At 35.6% G+C, this 14045-nt stretch overlaps 1 pseudogene; it reads left to right on the top strand.

Moving 5' to 3' along the window:
- Positions 1 to 1408: 1408 nt before the first annotated feature.
- Positions 1409 to 1527, top strand: LOC112474372 (annotated as a pseudogene).
- The last annotated feature ends 12518 nt before the right edge of the window (positions 1528 to 14045 follow it).

Below are 14045 nucleotides of genomic sequence, written 5' to 3'. Positions count from 1 at the left end.
ACCTGGTCTTGCAAATTACATCCAGGTGCTTAAGATAGCCACACACTCCAATCTCTGCCTCTAAAAGGTTAGCAAGATCGTGTATCTGCTTGGGTTCCCCACACCTGTGTGGTGGTAAGAATCTGTCCCATGCAAAAAACTGAGAAAATAGTAGGGCTCACCTAGTGTCTTTCCTTATCTCAGTGACTATGGTCTTATGATTTCTGTTCTTCAGTGCTTAGAAACACTCACATATTTCCTTTTGTTTTACAGCTGTTTTCAGTGACAAGAAAAGCTATACTAGTTGCTCTGCCATGGTGGCAAGTGATAGTCTCCTCTGTTTAACTACTGATTTTACTTACTATACAGTAATATTCATGCTTTCTGCATCTTCTGGAGTTAATTTTATGTTTCCAGGAATTTGTCTGTTACATCTAACTTTTTATATTTCTGGGCAAAAATTCGTTCATAATATCTCCTTGTTTTAATTTCAATGTGTATGGCCATCCATTCACTCTTAATATTATTTTTTGTGACTTGTCTCTTTTTCCTGACCAATTTCATCAGAGGCTTGTCAAATTTATTAGCCTTTTTAATGAACTAATCTTTGTATTGTGTGGATCCTCTGTATTAAATGTTTCTCTACTCTGTTATTATTTTCTGTTCTTATCTTTATTTGCTTTGGGTTAATTTTTCTATCCTTCAAGATTAAATCAAGTGCAACATAAAAATGAAACACTTGACATATAATTCATTTTTTAAATACTGTGAAGGGAAAATACTGAAAACATAGTTCATAGACTCAAATATCTTCTCTTGACCATCTCATTTTCAAGTCCTTCGATTCTCTGGTTGTTAGCGAATTCTTAGATATTCATGTATGGCAGAAGTAATCATAAAGAGCATTCAAAATTCTGAATGCTTTGGAAACTGTAAAGACCAAAGAAGCAAAGATACTTGTCTTTTTTTTCCCCTATTCAACGTTAAACCTAATGTGTGAGTATTTAGATCTCAATTATAGTCTCTACTTACATTTTGATTACAATAATATTAAAATCAGCCTGCATAAATTAAACAACAAAGTTTTTGAGAGCCTTCTTTGTGACAGGCACTGTATAGACATGCTTCCTTAAGCACCCAGAATCATTCCTGGTGGCAGAGGTAAATAATTCTAGGGTTCTTGTACATTTGCACAAATTACCCACAAAGCACAGAATGTAATATATACTCTATATCAAGACTCTATATGATTGAAGATGCTTGATTTCAAATTGTGTTAGGAAGGGACACTGTGGAAGATCAGCAAGTGTGAATGAAGTATGATTGGTATGGTTCTTTTATAAATCCTATAATGAGATTTTATTGGTGCTAAAACAACTTTTTTTAAATCTCAAGCTTCACTAAATATAGTTTTCTTAGAAAATAATTAGTCTACATCCATGCTACTCTGAATAAGCCCGATCCCGTCTGATCTCGGAAGCTAAGCAGGGTTGAGCCTTGTTGGTACTTGGATGGGAGACCACCTAGGAAGATCAGGTGCTATAGGTGTAAAAAATAAAAAATAAGGGATTGTAAGCTGACAAGTTCCTTGCAATCTGTAAGGTCAACCAAGGGTTGCCTTGCCTAAAAAAAAGAAAAAGAAAAAAAGAAAAAGAAAAAGAAAATAACTATAAAAATACCACCTCTCAATGTTAATGTTTCTGTTTAAATATAATGCGATGTACTTCTAATAGTTTACCAGAGGCATACAGAAAAGAAAGAATACACACATACATACACATACACACAAACTCAAAATATATGAGTCTGATATATTCAGATAATTCACCATATACTCTAAATTACTTAATTGGAAACAGCCTAATAGTTGCTGAGCAGCTACCAAGGTAGCTTTGGTAGTGAATGATTATCTCTGTGGGGCCCCTGATGCCACACGGAAGTCGAGGGAGATCATCAGTGAGTTGCTGAAACCTGAAGCCATAACTGGGTTGATGTTTCCTAATTCCCTTCTACAATTTGGTCAGACAAATGTTTCTTTCACAATTTATAAATGTGACACTAGACAAAGAAAAGCTTAAAAATTTATAAATCTTTGTTCAAATATTATGTTCTTTCGATTATATGGTTCTAATTTTTAATATATGGCTAATATTTCAATGAAATAGAAAAGTAGAAGTATAATAAAATATTTCTAAAGTATAATTAGCTACTGTGGAAAATAACGCTTCACAAAGCGAAAGAGGCTTAAATCAAAGAACAATATTTTAAACAGGCCGATTAAAGGTATTATTTTATTAATTTTCCATTACTTTCTACCTTCCCATGTCCCATATTACTAAAATGTATAAATAACACTTAAAAGAATTTCTAATTAACATGTCATAAAGCTTGATTTCCCCTCTGAATTCAGGAAGAAGTATTCGTATTTATCTTCGCAATCCAACCATTCCACACTATGCCACTTGTGTAACCTGAACATGTTACCCCACTTCAGTGCCTTTGTCCATTCTGTCCCCTACATAAAGATCAATCTTCTTGTAAACATCACCTTCCTTCAAGAACCATTTCAGATTTGATATCTCAATGAGCTCTTACTTATTCCCCAAACCAAGTCTGAAATAATTTTCCCATCTCAAAACCCCAATGGTCCTTCGTTCTCACTTCTCATTTACAGGTGATCCTTGACTTACGATGGGTTTATTGGGAGAAAAACCCATCATAAGTTGAAAATGTCATTATTGAAAATGTATTTGATACACCTAACCTACTGAACATTATAGCTTAGCCTAGCCTACTTTAAATAAGCCCAGAATATAATATCCAAAAACACTACCAGCACAGTATACTGTTGAGTACCAGTTGTTTACCCTCATGCTCTCATGGCTGACTGGGAGCTGTGGGGCTTGCTGCCACCGACCAGCATTGTGAGAGAGAATCATACCACACATATCACTAGCTGGAAAAAGATCAAAATTCACAATTCAAGGTATGGTTTCTACTGAATGTATATTGCTTTTGCACCACCGTAAAGTTGAAAAATCATAAGTCGAACCATCCAAAACTCTGCAACCCCCCCAAAAAAATAATAATCAGCAATCATATGCAGTTTGTTGCACTTTGGGGTTTTCTTTTGTTGTTGTTGTTGTTGTTTTTATTAAGACTTTATTTTTTAGAGAAATTTTAGATTCACAGCAAAATTGAGCAGAAGGTACAGAGATTTCTCACATGTCTCTTGCCCTTACACATGCGTAGCTTCCCGCATTGCCAACATCCCCAACCAGAGTGGTACATTTGTTACAACTGATGAACCTATGCTGACACACTGTCATCACCCAAAGTCCAGAGTTTACATTACAGTTCATTCTTGTTGTTGTACATTCTATGCATTTGGACAAATGAAAAATGACATGCATCAATCATTATTTGTACTTAAGTGAGCAAAGAATAAATTTGACCAGGAAACTCAGGAGCTCTAAAGAATGAGCAAGAACACAATAAGTCTTTGGTTTCTTCTATTACTCTTCAGATGTATGATGGCTCGCACTGATAGGCTTATATAAGGAAGTATGTCAGCTGTTGCCACAATAATTAACTAAGCTCGATCTACCATTTTAACTAAACTCTTCACCATAGCAAAAGCGGCAATACTGAAGTCTTACTTCTAAAGAGAGTCAGTTCTAGCCAAAAATAAGAGAGGGCGAATCAGTGGCTTTCTGCCATTATTTTAGTCTGTGTCTCCTTCTTCCATTCCACTCCTCACTGTATTCATACCACCATGAGGGAACTCTACTGGGTATCCCTTGAGAGCCAACATATCCAGGCAGGAGCCCAGGTCCCCAAACCTTCCCTTCCCTGCATCTTCCCTACATTCACTGCACTTCTTTGAACTGTACCCTAATGGGCAACTTGGTTGCTCATTTGACAAATGAACTTCGAATGACTTTTACTTATAAATTACAAACTCAGTGTTTTATCCATTCACGATAACATACCATACCTATTTCCAAGATATCACTGAAATGAGTAACTCATTGTATGTGAGCCTCAAATTACAATGATCAGAATATGCAGGTTTATGTCCACATAACAATTTAAAGTCCGAAAAATTTTAAACCTATATTTTGTGTACATCAGTCCTTTTAAACAAGAGCTCCAAAGCCATTAGCAATCCCTCCCTCTGTCTGTAATACTTGAGGAAACTTACCTAATGATAGCAAGTGACAAAAATGTTAAATCCCAAGTCATTAGCGACAAAAAACTTTAAAGGTTTCGAAACATACAACTCATGGAAGAATCTGTTCCAGAACAATTCAGAAGGACAGTCAGGAAAAATAATTAGTTATTGGACAACTTTTTAACACCAATAAATTTAGTTTCCTTTAGTAGTGAATGCCTTCAAGAACTTTCTGAATTGTGATTTTTAAACACACATACACACCCTTTTTACTGCTCTCCCCACAAACCTCTACTTTCTTTAAGTCTTTAATCTTGTCCTCCATAGTTTAACATGCCACAGTCCTTTTCACAAGCACACTACACAAAGGTTATAAAGAATTACTCTATTTGCAGGCAGGTCTATCTCTCAGCTCCACCTAAGTGCTCTGCTGAGCAAACATCTGGGCTGTCTATGTGCCTTGCTTCTAAGGAGCAGCTGAGAAAATGTGAAAATTGCTCTCAGCATACTGTAACTAAACTCACCATCTTCCTTTCTGGCTTCTGAAAAGATACCCTTTCCCCAACTGTGTACCTTTCCCCACTCTTAAAATTCTTTGTTTTTAGTCTGTAGGAGAAGAAATATAACCTGTTCTTGATAATTTATGTGTGTATTGTGTTATTAACACTTTCAAAGAAGATCTGTAAACATTATACCATCTCATTTTCTAAACAATAATATTAAGGTAGGTATTATTTCTAAGTGAGGCTCACATCACACTGCTGGAGATGAGATTAACAACCATGTCTTTGGATTCTAAATTCAGTGCTTTTTCCATTACACATTTTTACTCAACTTTTTTTAACTGCTTTTAGTTCTCTACAAGTTTCTCTATATTAACATGAATTATAACAGCTGGGTAGTAGGAAAGCACATCATCTGTTTCTCTTTGATAGTACATAGCATAGTTTTAACTAATGTTTTTAAATAAAGTGTGCATCTGACAAAATCAGGGATATCATATTTCTTTTTAGTAGGTTATTATATTTTATAGGAAGTTGAGCCTCAAAGAGGTTAAGTACCTTATCTAATTTGCACAATATGTATTAAAGACAGGATTTAAATTTATTCCACTGACTCCAAATCTTACGATCTTCCCACTAAATAAATCATCATGTCTTCCTCCAGGGTGGTCTCTCTGGCAAATTCTACCAGAAGCAAATTTACTTTGTATCAACAATCAATCAAAGCCTATCCTGATTAAAAGGTCATGGTCGGTCCCTGTCCAACAGTAAATTTGAGGCAAAGCACATGCTCACTTAGCACTAACTACATATTTCCTTCTGGAGAGTCACTACAGTAACAGCATTCCTTTGGGAAGAGTCCCATTCTTCAGCCTCCCTGGCACAATGTGGGATGACTCAGGTCAGACTACAGCAGCTCCAAACAACCCCTTCTAAACAAGACTCTGAGAATGTCAATGACTCAAGTACTATTATTCTCAGATGACCTTGGGTGGGGTCATGACCACTCACAAGTATAAAAAAAATAATAAGTGATACAAGATGGAGAAAGGGAAGGAGAAGGGTTTTATTGCTTTGGGGCTCAAAAAAAAATTTTTTTTAATGTACCATAACCTAATAAATGGTAGTCCTCCTTCAAATTAAATTTTATTTTTTCCTCTTTTGATTGAAGGAAAATGAAAAATAAGATCTAAAAGTAGTTACTGTCTGAAGTTCTCTAGGAAATGTTTATTCTGTCTTATGTATAAAACCATAACTAGTATTCAAAAGAACTTGATGTCCTGTTAAGAATGAAAAAGACCATGGTAAACAGCTGGAGGGGACTGATAGTATGTTGGACTGCATGCATTCTTTACCAGCCCCTTGAATTGCTCATTTCAAAAAGGAGGAAAACATTTCCTGCCTTAGTGCATAACAGAAACAGGCAAATAGTCTGGAATGACCTCAGAAGATTTAGCAGTTTTCCAAAGAACTTAAACAGAACTTGCTCAAAGGTTCAATTAACTGAACATTTGCCAAACCACTTGGAAAAGTTCTGCATTCAGAAAGAAGTCTCACCATGAGAGGTATTCTCCACAAGAAATCATAACAACCACTGAAAATATTTTAATCATTGATTGTATGAGTGATTCTATCAGAATTCTTAGTGTGCTTCTCCAAGTCTCCTCATTCCTATCCAACTATAACTTTTTAAAATATAGGCTGTGATTTACCTACTTGTGTAATTCCTATAGAATTTAATATATTCATTCATTCACTCATTCAAAAACAACTATGCTTAACATTGTACCAAGAATTGGGGATACGAGGACATTTTATCCATAGATATTTCTTGAGCATTTACTATGTTTCTGGCGGTAAGCTAGAAAATGGGACATGATGGTGAACTAGTCAACCGTCCTGCCTTCACGGAGCTTTCAGTCTAGTTGGGTGGGTCCTAAACCTGGTTGTGAACAAGAATCACTGGGGACCTTTAAAACCAGACCACTGACAAGACCCCACCCAAGACTGATTAAATCAAAGTCAATGGTTTGAAGGTGACCGCAGACAATAAAACAAAGGATGACAATATGATGCAGTAATGATTGAGAAAAATAAGGTATATTTTCAAATAACATAGAAACACACAACCCAGATGCAGGGCTGAGTAACATGTTTTGAATGATTTATCCATTAGCCTCAGAAATAAACGGAGTAGAAGTATTCTGAACTAAAGGAGTATAAAATTCAAAGGCAGAGAGGCACATCTCTGATGTAGTACAGTGATATTGCTACTTTTTTATGACTATGGCATGTGAAGCCCAAGGTTCAAAGAGAAAAAGACAACCACAGGGACTAGATAATAGGTAGAGGCCAGCACAAGAAAACCCGATTTTCATGCTGAGGATTTGGTAATTTATTCCTGAAACAATTACAGATTTGGAGGAAATTTAAATAAGAAACGAATGTGATCATTACCCATTCTTTTCCTTTCTTTACTCCCAGGCCATAGATACTTAAATTTTGCAGGTCGTGGAGCAACTACACAGTAACCACAAACTGTGTCATCTCTTAATCACCTGAGGAAATGAACACTTGATCTACTAAAGCTATCTGTCATTATTCACTTTCATATGTGTCCAGCTTTCTCTGTGTCCCTTCCAACAAAACCAGTCATTTGTCTTGCTCTGAAAACTTTACCAAGCCCAAGCTCTGAAGTGTGGCTGAGGATATTTATCCTTATTCCCAGAAAGAAGAGAAAGTACTGGAGTATGGAAGGAATGATTGGAGCTTCGTGCACAGGCCTCCAGTGGAAAGGGGATCTAAGTAGTCTAAAATGGTTTTTAAAATATTTGTCGGCTTGCATACTTGATAAGGCAAGGAAGAGAATCAGTTATTTTCCTGGGAAATGATGATAATTTAAACTTTTTTTCAGACTGTCCTATAATTGCCTCTATGGGTTTCATGAAGCCCAAAATATGTTTTTGTTATTTATAACCCCTTATTTCCTCTCACTATTCATAAAATAGTAAAAAACATTTCTCACGAATAAGGGAAAATTCGAGCATAGTACCTGCTTGTTTGACTCAATATTTTGATTTGATTTAAAAATCAATAATTTATTTTAACTAAATGACAGACATTTTATTCCTATGTACAAAGAACTCACAAATTCCGCCCTACATCCCACATCCTGTTTGGTCACAAGAGATAATGGCTGCATTGACAAGGACTATTTCCAGTTCCTGTCAAGGGTCAGTTCTTAAAGAAAACTGAAGCAAAAGCCTCATACTATTATTTTTATTTTAAAATGTTTAAAAATAAAGAGTTATTGGTCTCAAGAGTCTTCTTGTTTCTGCAAATGAAAACCTTGGGAGGAAGGAGTTTGATGCTGGTGAAGCACCAGGCTGGCCAGATTAAAAAGAACCAGAGAAAACAGCCCAAACATAAGTATAGCCCTCTGTAGCTACAAGTCAAACACTGGTTTCTTTCCCACTTGGCTCTGCTAGTGGCCTTCTGGGGTCAATCATGGGAGATCGATGCTCACTTGAGGCAAATTTGGATATTGGTTTCCTTTTGACAAAAGTCAGAGAGCAAAATGCTACATCCTACAACAGACATATTAATAGCAACTACTGTTTGATGTCTTACTCTGGTCTAGGCATCACACCATGAGTTTTATATACATCCATTTACTTACACAATAATCCATGAGCTTTAACGCATTGTACTAATAGGAAAAATGACAGCTAATATGTAAAACAGAAGGGATTAGAATTATTTTTTGTGACAGAATCAAGAGCTCAAGAACCATTACACATGTCTGTTTAAATCATTAAACAGATTTACCATGCAAATCATTGTTGTTCAGTATTCATATGGTGTTCATGTGAAAAAGGCACTAAGAAATAAATTGTTCTCTGACTCACAACATATATGTTTGGGCTCTTCAGGTATATGTCATGAAACTCCAAAGACAAACAGTGTTTACATCTCCAACGAAGCTCCAGCAATTAACCGTGAACCACTAGCAGGTCACTTGGCCTTGCAAAACAATTCAAAGTCTTATACTCATGTACCTCTTTCCAGCACAGTAGCCAGGAAAAGGAAATGGAGGATTATCAATGATGCTTTTGTTTTAGATCTGTTAACCCCGAGACAGATTAACTGTCTGCTGAAATATTTACTCTTTTCTTTCCTGGTGATGTCATTCCCATAGCTACTTTTGATATAGTTAGCAGATTACCACTTAACAATACTTGTCTTCTGAATTCTTTCTTCTGCTATTCTAACCCAGCGATTTAAAAGACAACAAAAAAACTTGTGCTTCTCATTCTATCATCCATTCTCTGGCCTTTCAAGTTCAAATTAATTTTGCAATCATCCTTAATAGCCTAAATGATAAATCTATTCACGTCTGTATTTGCAAAGGCAATGTGTGGTGTCTGGGGAACATTCTGGATCTTAGAGTAAGACCAGTTTAAACACTGATGCCAATGCTTACAAGTCACTTAACTTCTACAATCTTCAGATTCTCATTTTATAAAGTTGGATATTAATGCCTATCCATGCAGAGTTGTTAAAAGGATTAAATATAAGATACGTGTGGGCCAAGGATATTACATTTTCAAACTAAGGGGTAGATACTTTATAAGGGGTAATATTTGTGATCTTATCCTTAAAGGCTATTTTAAAATTTTTCTTTTAAAAAATATATATTTTTAAATTAACCAATATCAAATACACATGGACACTAATAAGATCTCTTTAAAGAAGGACCTTAAGTGATATCTTTCTCTCTGCTACATTCTTCTAGTCCAGTCCTGATTAAACAGCACAAGAACGAAGCAGGTATAGAGTTTTTATTTATTTATTTTTTTAGGTATAGAGTTTTTAAAACATAATTAGAAGCTCCCTTTGATGTAAATGTGTTTGTGACTATGAATTCCGTAAAGACATTTTTTAAAACTTTTTTCTTTTTTTCTTTCATCATTTATGACAATTGTGTATAAAATCCTCTTTTATTATAATCAAGAGAATATCTGTAAATGTCCATGAACATTTGGCTGGACTGGACTATCAACTCCTATTGGGTAAAGAGGCATCACAGTGTCGTGGATATGACACAAGATTTGAAATCATACTTCAGTTTGAATACTAGCTCTGACATATAAAGCGATTTCATCTCCCTGAACTGTTTCCTCATCTATGCACTGCAGATATAATACCGACTGTTACCAGCATTAAAAACACTTATAATGGAGGTGCATGCACAGTAGGGGCTCAGTAAATGTGTTTCCTCCTCTCATCTTCCTATTTATCTTCAACTCCCTAGCATTTCACTTAGAAGGTGAATTAAATCGAATCATGATTTTCTTAATATGTGAGGTAAAAACACTTCGAAGCCCCACTAAGCACACCGACCTTTTTCTACAACTAAGAAAATATGTCTCTTGTTACCTCATTCTCCAATAGGCTTGTGAATGTACATTTGCACCCGTGCACATGTGCACACACATGTGCTTACATGCGAATTGCTCAGTCTGGTCCTAATTAATAACAATAAGCGGAGCCAGGCAGCATCACTACAAGTGGGTTTTGTTTAGAGCTCCCCAGCGCCCCAAACAGCCAAGTAAAATGTGTGATGTCTTAATCGCTGATGAGCAGCAAAACCATTTTCAGTGTTACAGTGGAAACTATGCAATTTTCCCATAAGAATAAGATTAGCCGTGTCAGAAAATAAGAAGCTCTTATCCAATTTGCAACTCAAAAAACATTGTGATATCCTCCTGAGGCCAATATCTCGTTATGTGATTCCCAACAGAAACATAATAATAATGAAATTAAGAAACAGATATGCCTCAGTATTTAGTCCAATTTACAAGACTCAGAAATTCATAGGTTACTCGAGACCAATTCTGCTCTCTATGGGAAAAGATAGAAAACAAAGTAAATTCTTTTATATCCTTCTTAGATTTCATGGTGACAAAGTGCAAAACACTCTAAGAAAGGAAAAGCAAAACAAAAAAAAACAACAAGATATTTCAATGAGGCAACTTATTTATTTACTCCTAAATATATTTCTCTGATCTACTTATTATACTGGGACGCATTAGCAGGTATCTTAAATTTCCAAGAGTTTTGAATGTATGGATTTTGTTAGGTTGCCAGATAATTACCTTCTAACTTCAGGATCTTTAATAATAAATTTTGCTGGTAACAAAGAACCCCTTATCACACACACACACACACACACACACACACACACACACACACACACACACACACACACATACACACACACACATTAGTAGAACTTTTACAGTATGAGGCTGTAATAGGCAGATGAGTCCCATTTTATGACTCTGCCACCAAACTGATGATGTTGACCCACTGCTCTTTCATACTATGCTAGTAAATACTTGAAATGGAAATCTTGGAATCATAGATCAAACATTACAAGGTAAAAACATTACAAGGCAAAAACTTCATATGCCTCAATTAGAAATTATTCTGCTCGGTTCATATTTTCCATCTGAAACCTTTTTTAAGGGCCCCAGTTTCTCTGAGGTTTTTCTCAGGAGGCTAAAATGTTATGCCTAACAGAAGGCTACTTTGACTTTTTTTCCCCTTCTTTTTTACAACTGAAATAGAATTTACATCGTGAGGCATATCAAGGCCTTTTCTTGAAAATAAACAAAACCCCGATTCCTCCAAAAGTTGACCAAGTTGATTAATAACAGAGTGCAAACCCAAAGTAACTTACTAAATGTGGAATTCACTTAAAAGAGAACTAAAAGTATAATTAAACAGCTCAAGAGGTTGTTAAAAATCTTTGTTTATTCGCTAATGGAAATTTGGCCTAGGCCGCAAGTCATTATTTTTCAAACAACAAGGACTTGAAGATTAAGCCTCGATTTTGTTGATAGAAGTCATCCTCTAAGAGCAGAGTTGAAAATGTTCGTAGGGAAGAGTAGGTAAATATGATTTCCTATACTGCAAATAATTCAGTAGAAAGACAGTTTGTCCTACTATCACCATTACTTTAAAAACAAGATTCTATTCTTAAATCATTATTAAGATTGTTAAATAAAAATGGAATGTCTCAAATTATCAGGATTGTTTCAGAAATTAGATCTTGGAGTATTTTATGTAAACATAAGAAGTTGGCTAGCATTTGTTGGATCTTTTCAAAGACTATGCTATTTTTCTTTTATTGCACAACAAATCACTCAATTTTTGATTAAGGTGCTCAACTAACCTTTATTTAATTCATCATTTTGCAGGTCAGCAGTTTGGGCTGGGGTCAGTTGGGCGGTTTGGGTCACAACCAGACTCACTCATGCATCTCAATTAGTTCCTGGGGTAAGTAAAGTCCCGGATAGTCAAGGATGATGTGACAGGCAAAATAATGACTCCCCCTTCCCCATCCCCACCCAAAGATATCCATGTCTTAATCCCTGTAACCTGTGAATATGTTACCTTATATGACAAAGGGAGATTAAGATTAAAGATGTAATTAAGGTTAATAAATTCATCTTAAAATAAGGAGTTTAATCTGGATTATTTAGGATGACCCAATATAATAACGAAGGTCTTTAAAAGTATAAGAGGTCTTTAAAAAGGAAGAGGAGGTCAGGGTGATATGAGGTGAGAAAGACTCCACCTGCAATTGCTGGCTTTGAAGATGGAGGAAGGGGCCATAAACCAAAGAATGAATGCAGGCAAACCCTGAAGCTAGAAAAGTAAAGAAAAGGATTTTCCCCTAGAGCCTCCAGAAAAGAACATGGCCCAGGTGATACCTTGATTTTAGCCAAGTGAGACTGGTATTGGGCTTTCCGCCTACAGACTGTAAGATAATAAATTGGTGTTATTTTAAGCCATTAAATTTGTGATTACTTGTTGTAGCAGCCATAAAAATAAATAACACAGATCATCTCATCTGGGAGTTTGTCTCTGTTCCACATGGTCTCTCGACCTCTAGCAGGCTAATTCAGGGTCTGCTCAGATGAAAGGTGACGAGTAATCAAAAAGAAAGAACAGGTGAAGTGCAAGAGGCCTGTTGATATCTAAGCACACCATCATTCCTGCCATATTCCATTGGCCACAGCAACTCACATATTCCATTGGCCATAGCAATACAGAATTGGCACACCATCATTCCTGCCATATTCCATTGGCCACAGCAACTCACAAGGCCAACTCAGATTTATTTAAGCAGTAGGGATATAAACCTCACCTCCCACTGAGAGTAGCTGCCAAGTAGCTCAAATAAAAGGAGGAAAGAATTGAGTACTGTTTCTGATTCTACCACAAAGACTAAAACCTTCACATCTCATTATTATAATTATTTGGGAATTGGTTTAAAACTTGAACAATGGTATTATCTTGAAGATAAAAACAGTATATTCTATACTTTAAAAAATTATTAGTTTCAAATTGCAGTGCTATTTACCTTTCTTAAAATGTTAAATTCTATTTTTTTTCATTTAAATTAAGTTAACATTATCCAGAGTGTCTAGGTTATCTGGACATCTGAAGCAATGTTGTGCAATAGCAATATAATGAGAGTCACATATGTAATTTAAAATTTTTAGTAGCCACATTAAAAAGGTAAAAATAAACATGTGAAATAAATTTTAATAGCATATTTTATTTAACCAAATATATCTAAATAGTATCATTCACCATGTAATTAATATAAAAATATTGAGATTTTTGCACTTTTTTTCATATTAAGTCTTCAAAATCTAGTGTGCATTTTATACTTCTCAGCACATCTTAATTTGTATTAGCCTCATTTCACATGTTCAGTCATCCCATATGTCTAGTGGCTACCATACTAGACAGACCACATCTAAAGGATTCAAGGAAAGCTCCAGGCAAAATTATAAGGTGCCGGAAGTTTGTCCTTAATGCTCCCCTTCTCTCTTTTCCACACCAAGACACCTTCCTGCTTCACCTTTCAGGGCTTCAGTGACTTACTGCCCACAATCCTGCTCTGGGAAAACAAGAGAACACAAGGCATGGAAATACACTGTGATTCAAACAGCCTTGGATTTGAAACCTAAAATGCCATTCACTACACCTTGTTGCATAACTTAATCTGAGCTTCAGATTCCTCATCAATACCTATGTCACTACTCTTTATAAAGTTTTTATAAAGTTCAAATGCAATGATATATGTAACAGCATTTAGCACAATGCTTCGCATAGTTAAGGCATTGTGAAGAAGCTACTATTAGTTTTGCTTTCAAATCATGTCTGCCAAAAGAAAGCAATGCCTAATATTAAAATAATGGATTACTTTTAGTATTTCAGGTGCCAATCGCTGGCTGTAGAGGGTATTCTTTCAGAGGAGGAGAATGAATCAAGGATATAAACAGATAGTGAGGAGAAAGTACGTTAGA

Source organism: Pteropus alecto, unplaced genomic scaffold, assembly GCF_000325575.1.
Source record: "Pteropus alecto unplaced genomic scaffold, ASM32557v1 scaffold79, whole genome shotgun sequence".
NCBI classification, from domain to species: domain Eukaryota; kingdom Metazoa; phylum Chordata; class Mammalia; order Chiroptera; family Pteropodidae; genus Pteropus; species Pteropus alecto.
This window is presented reverse-complemented; position numbering and strand designations above follow the sequence as displayed.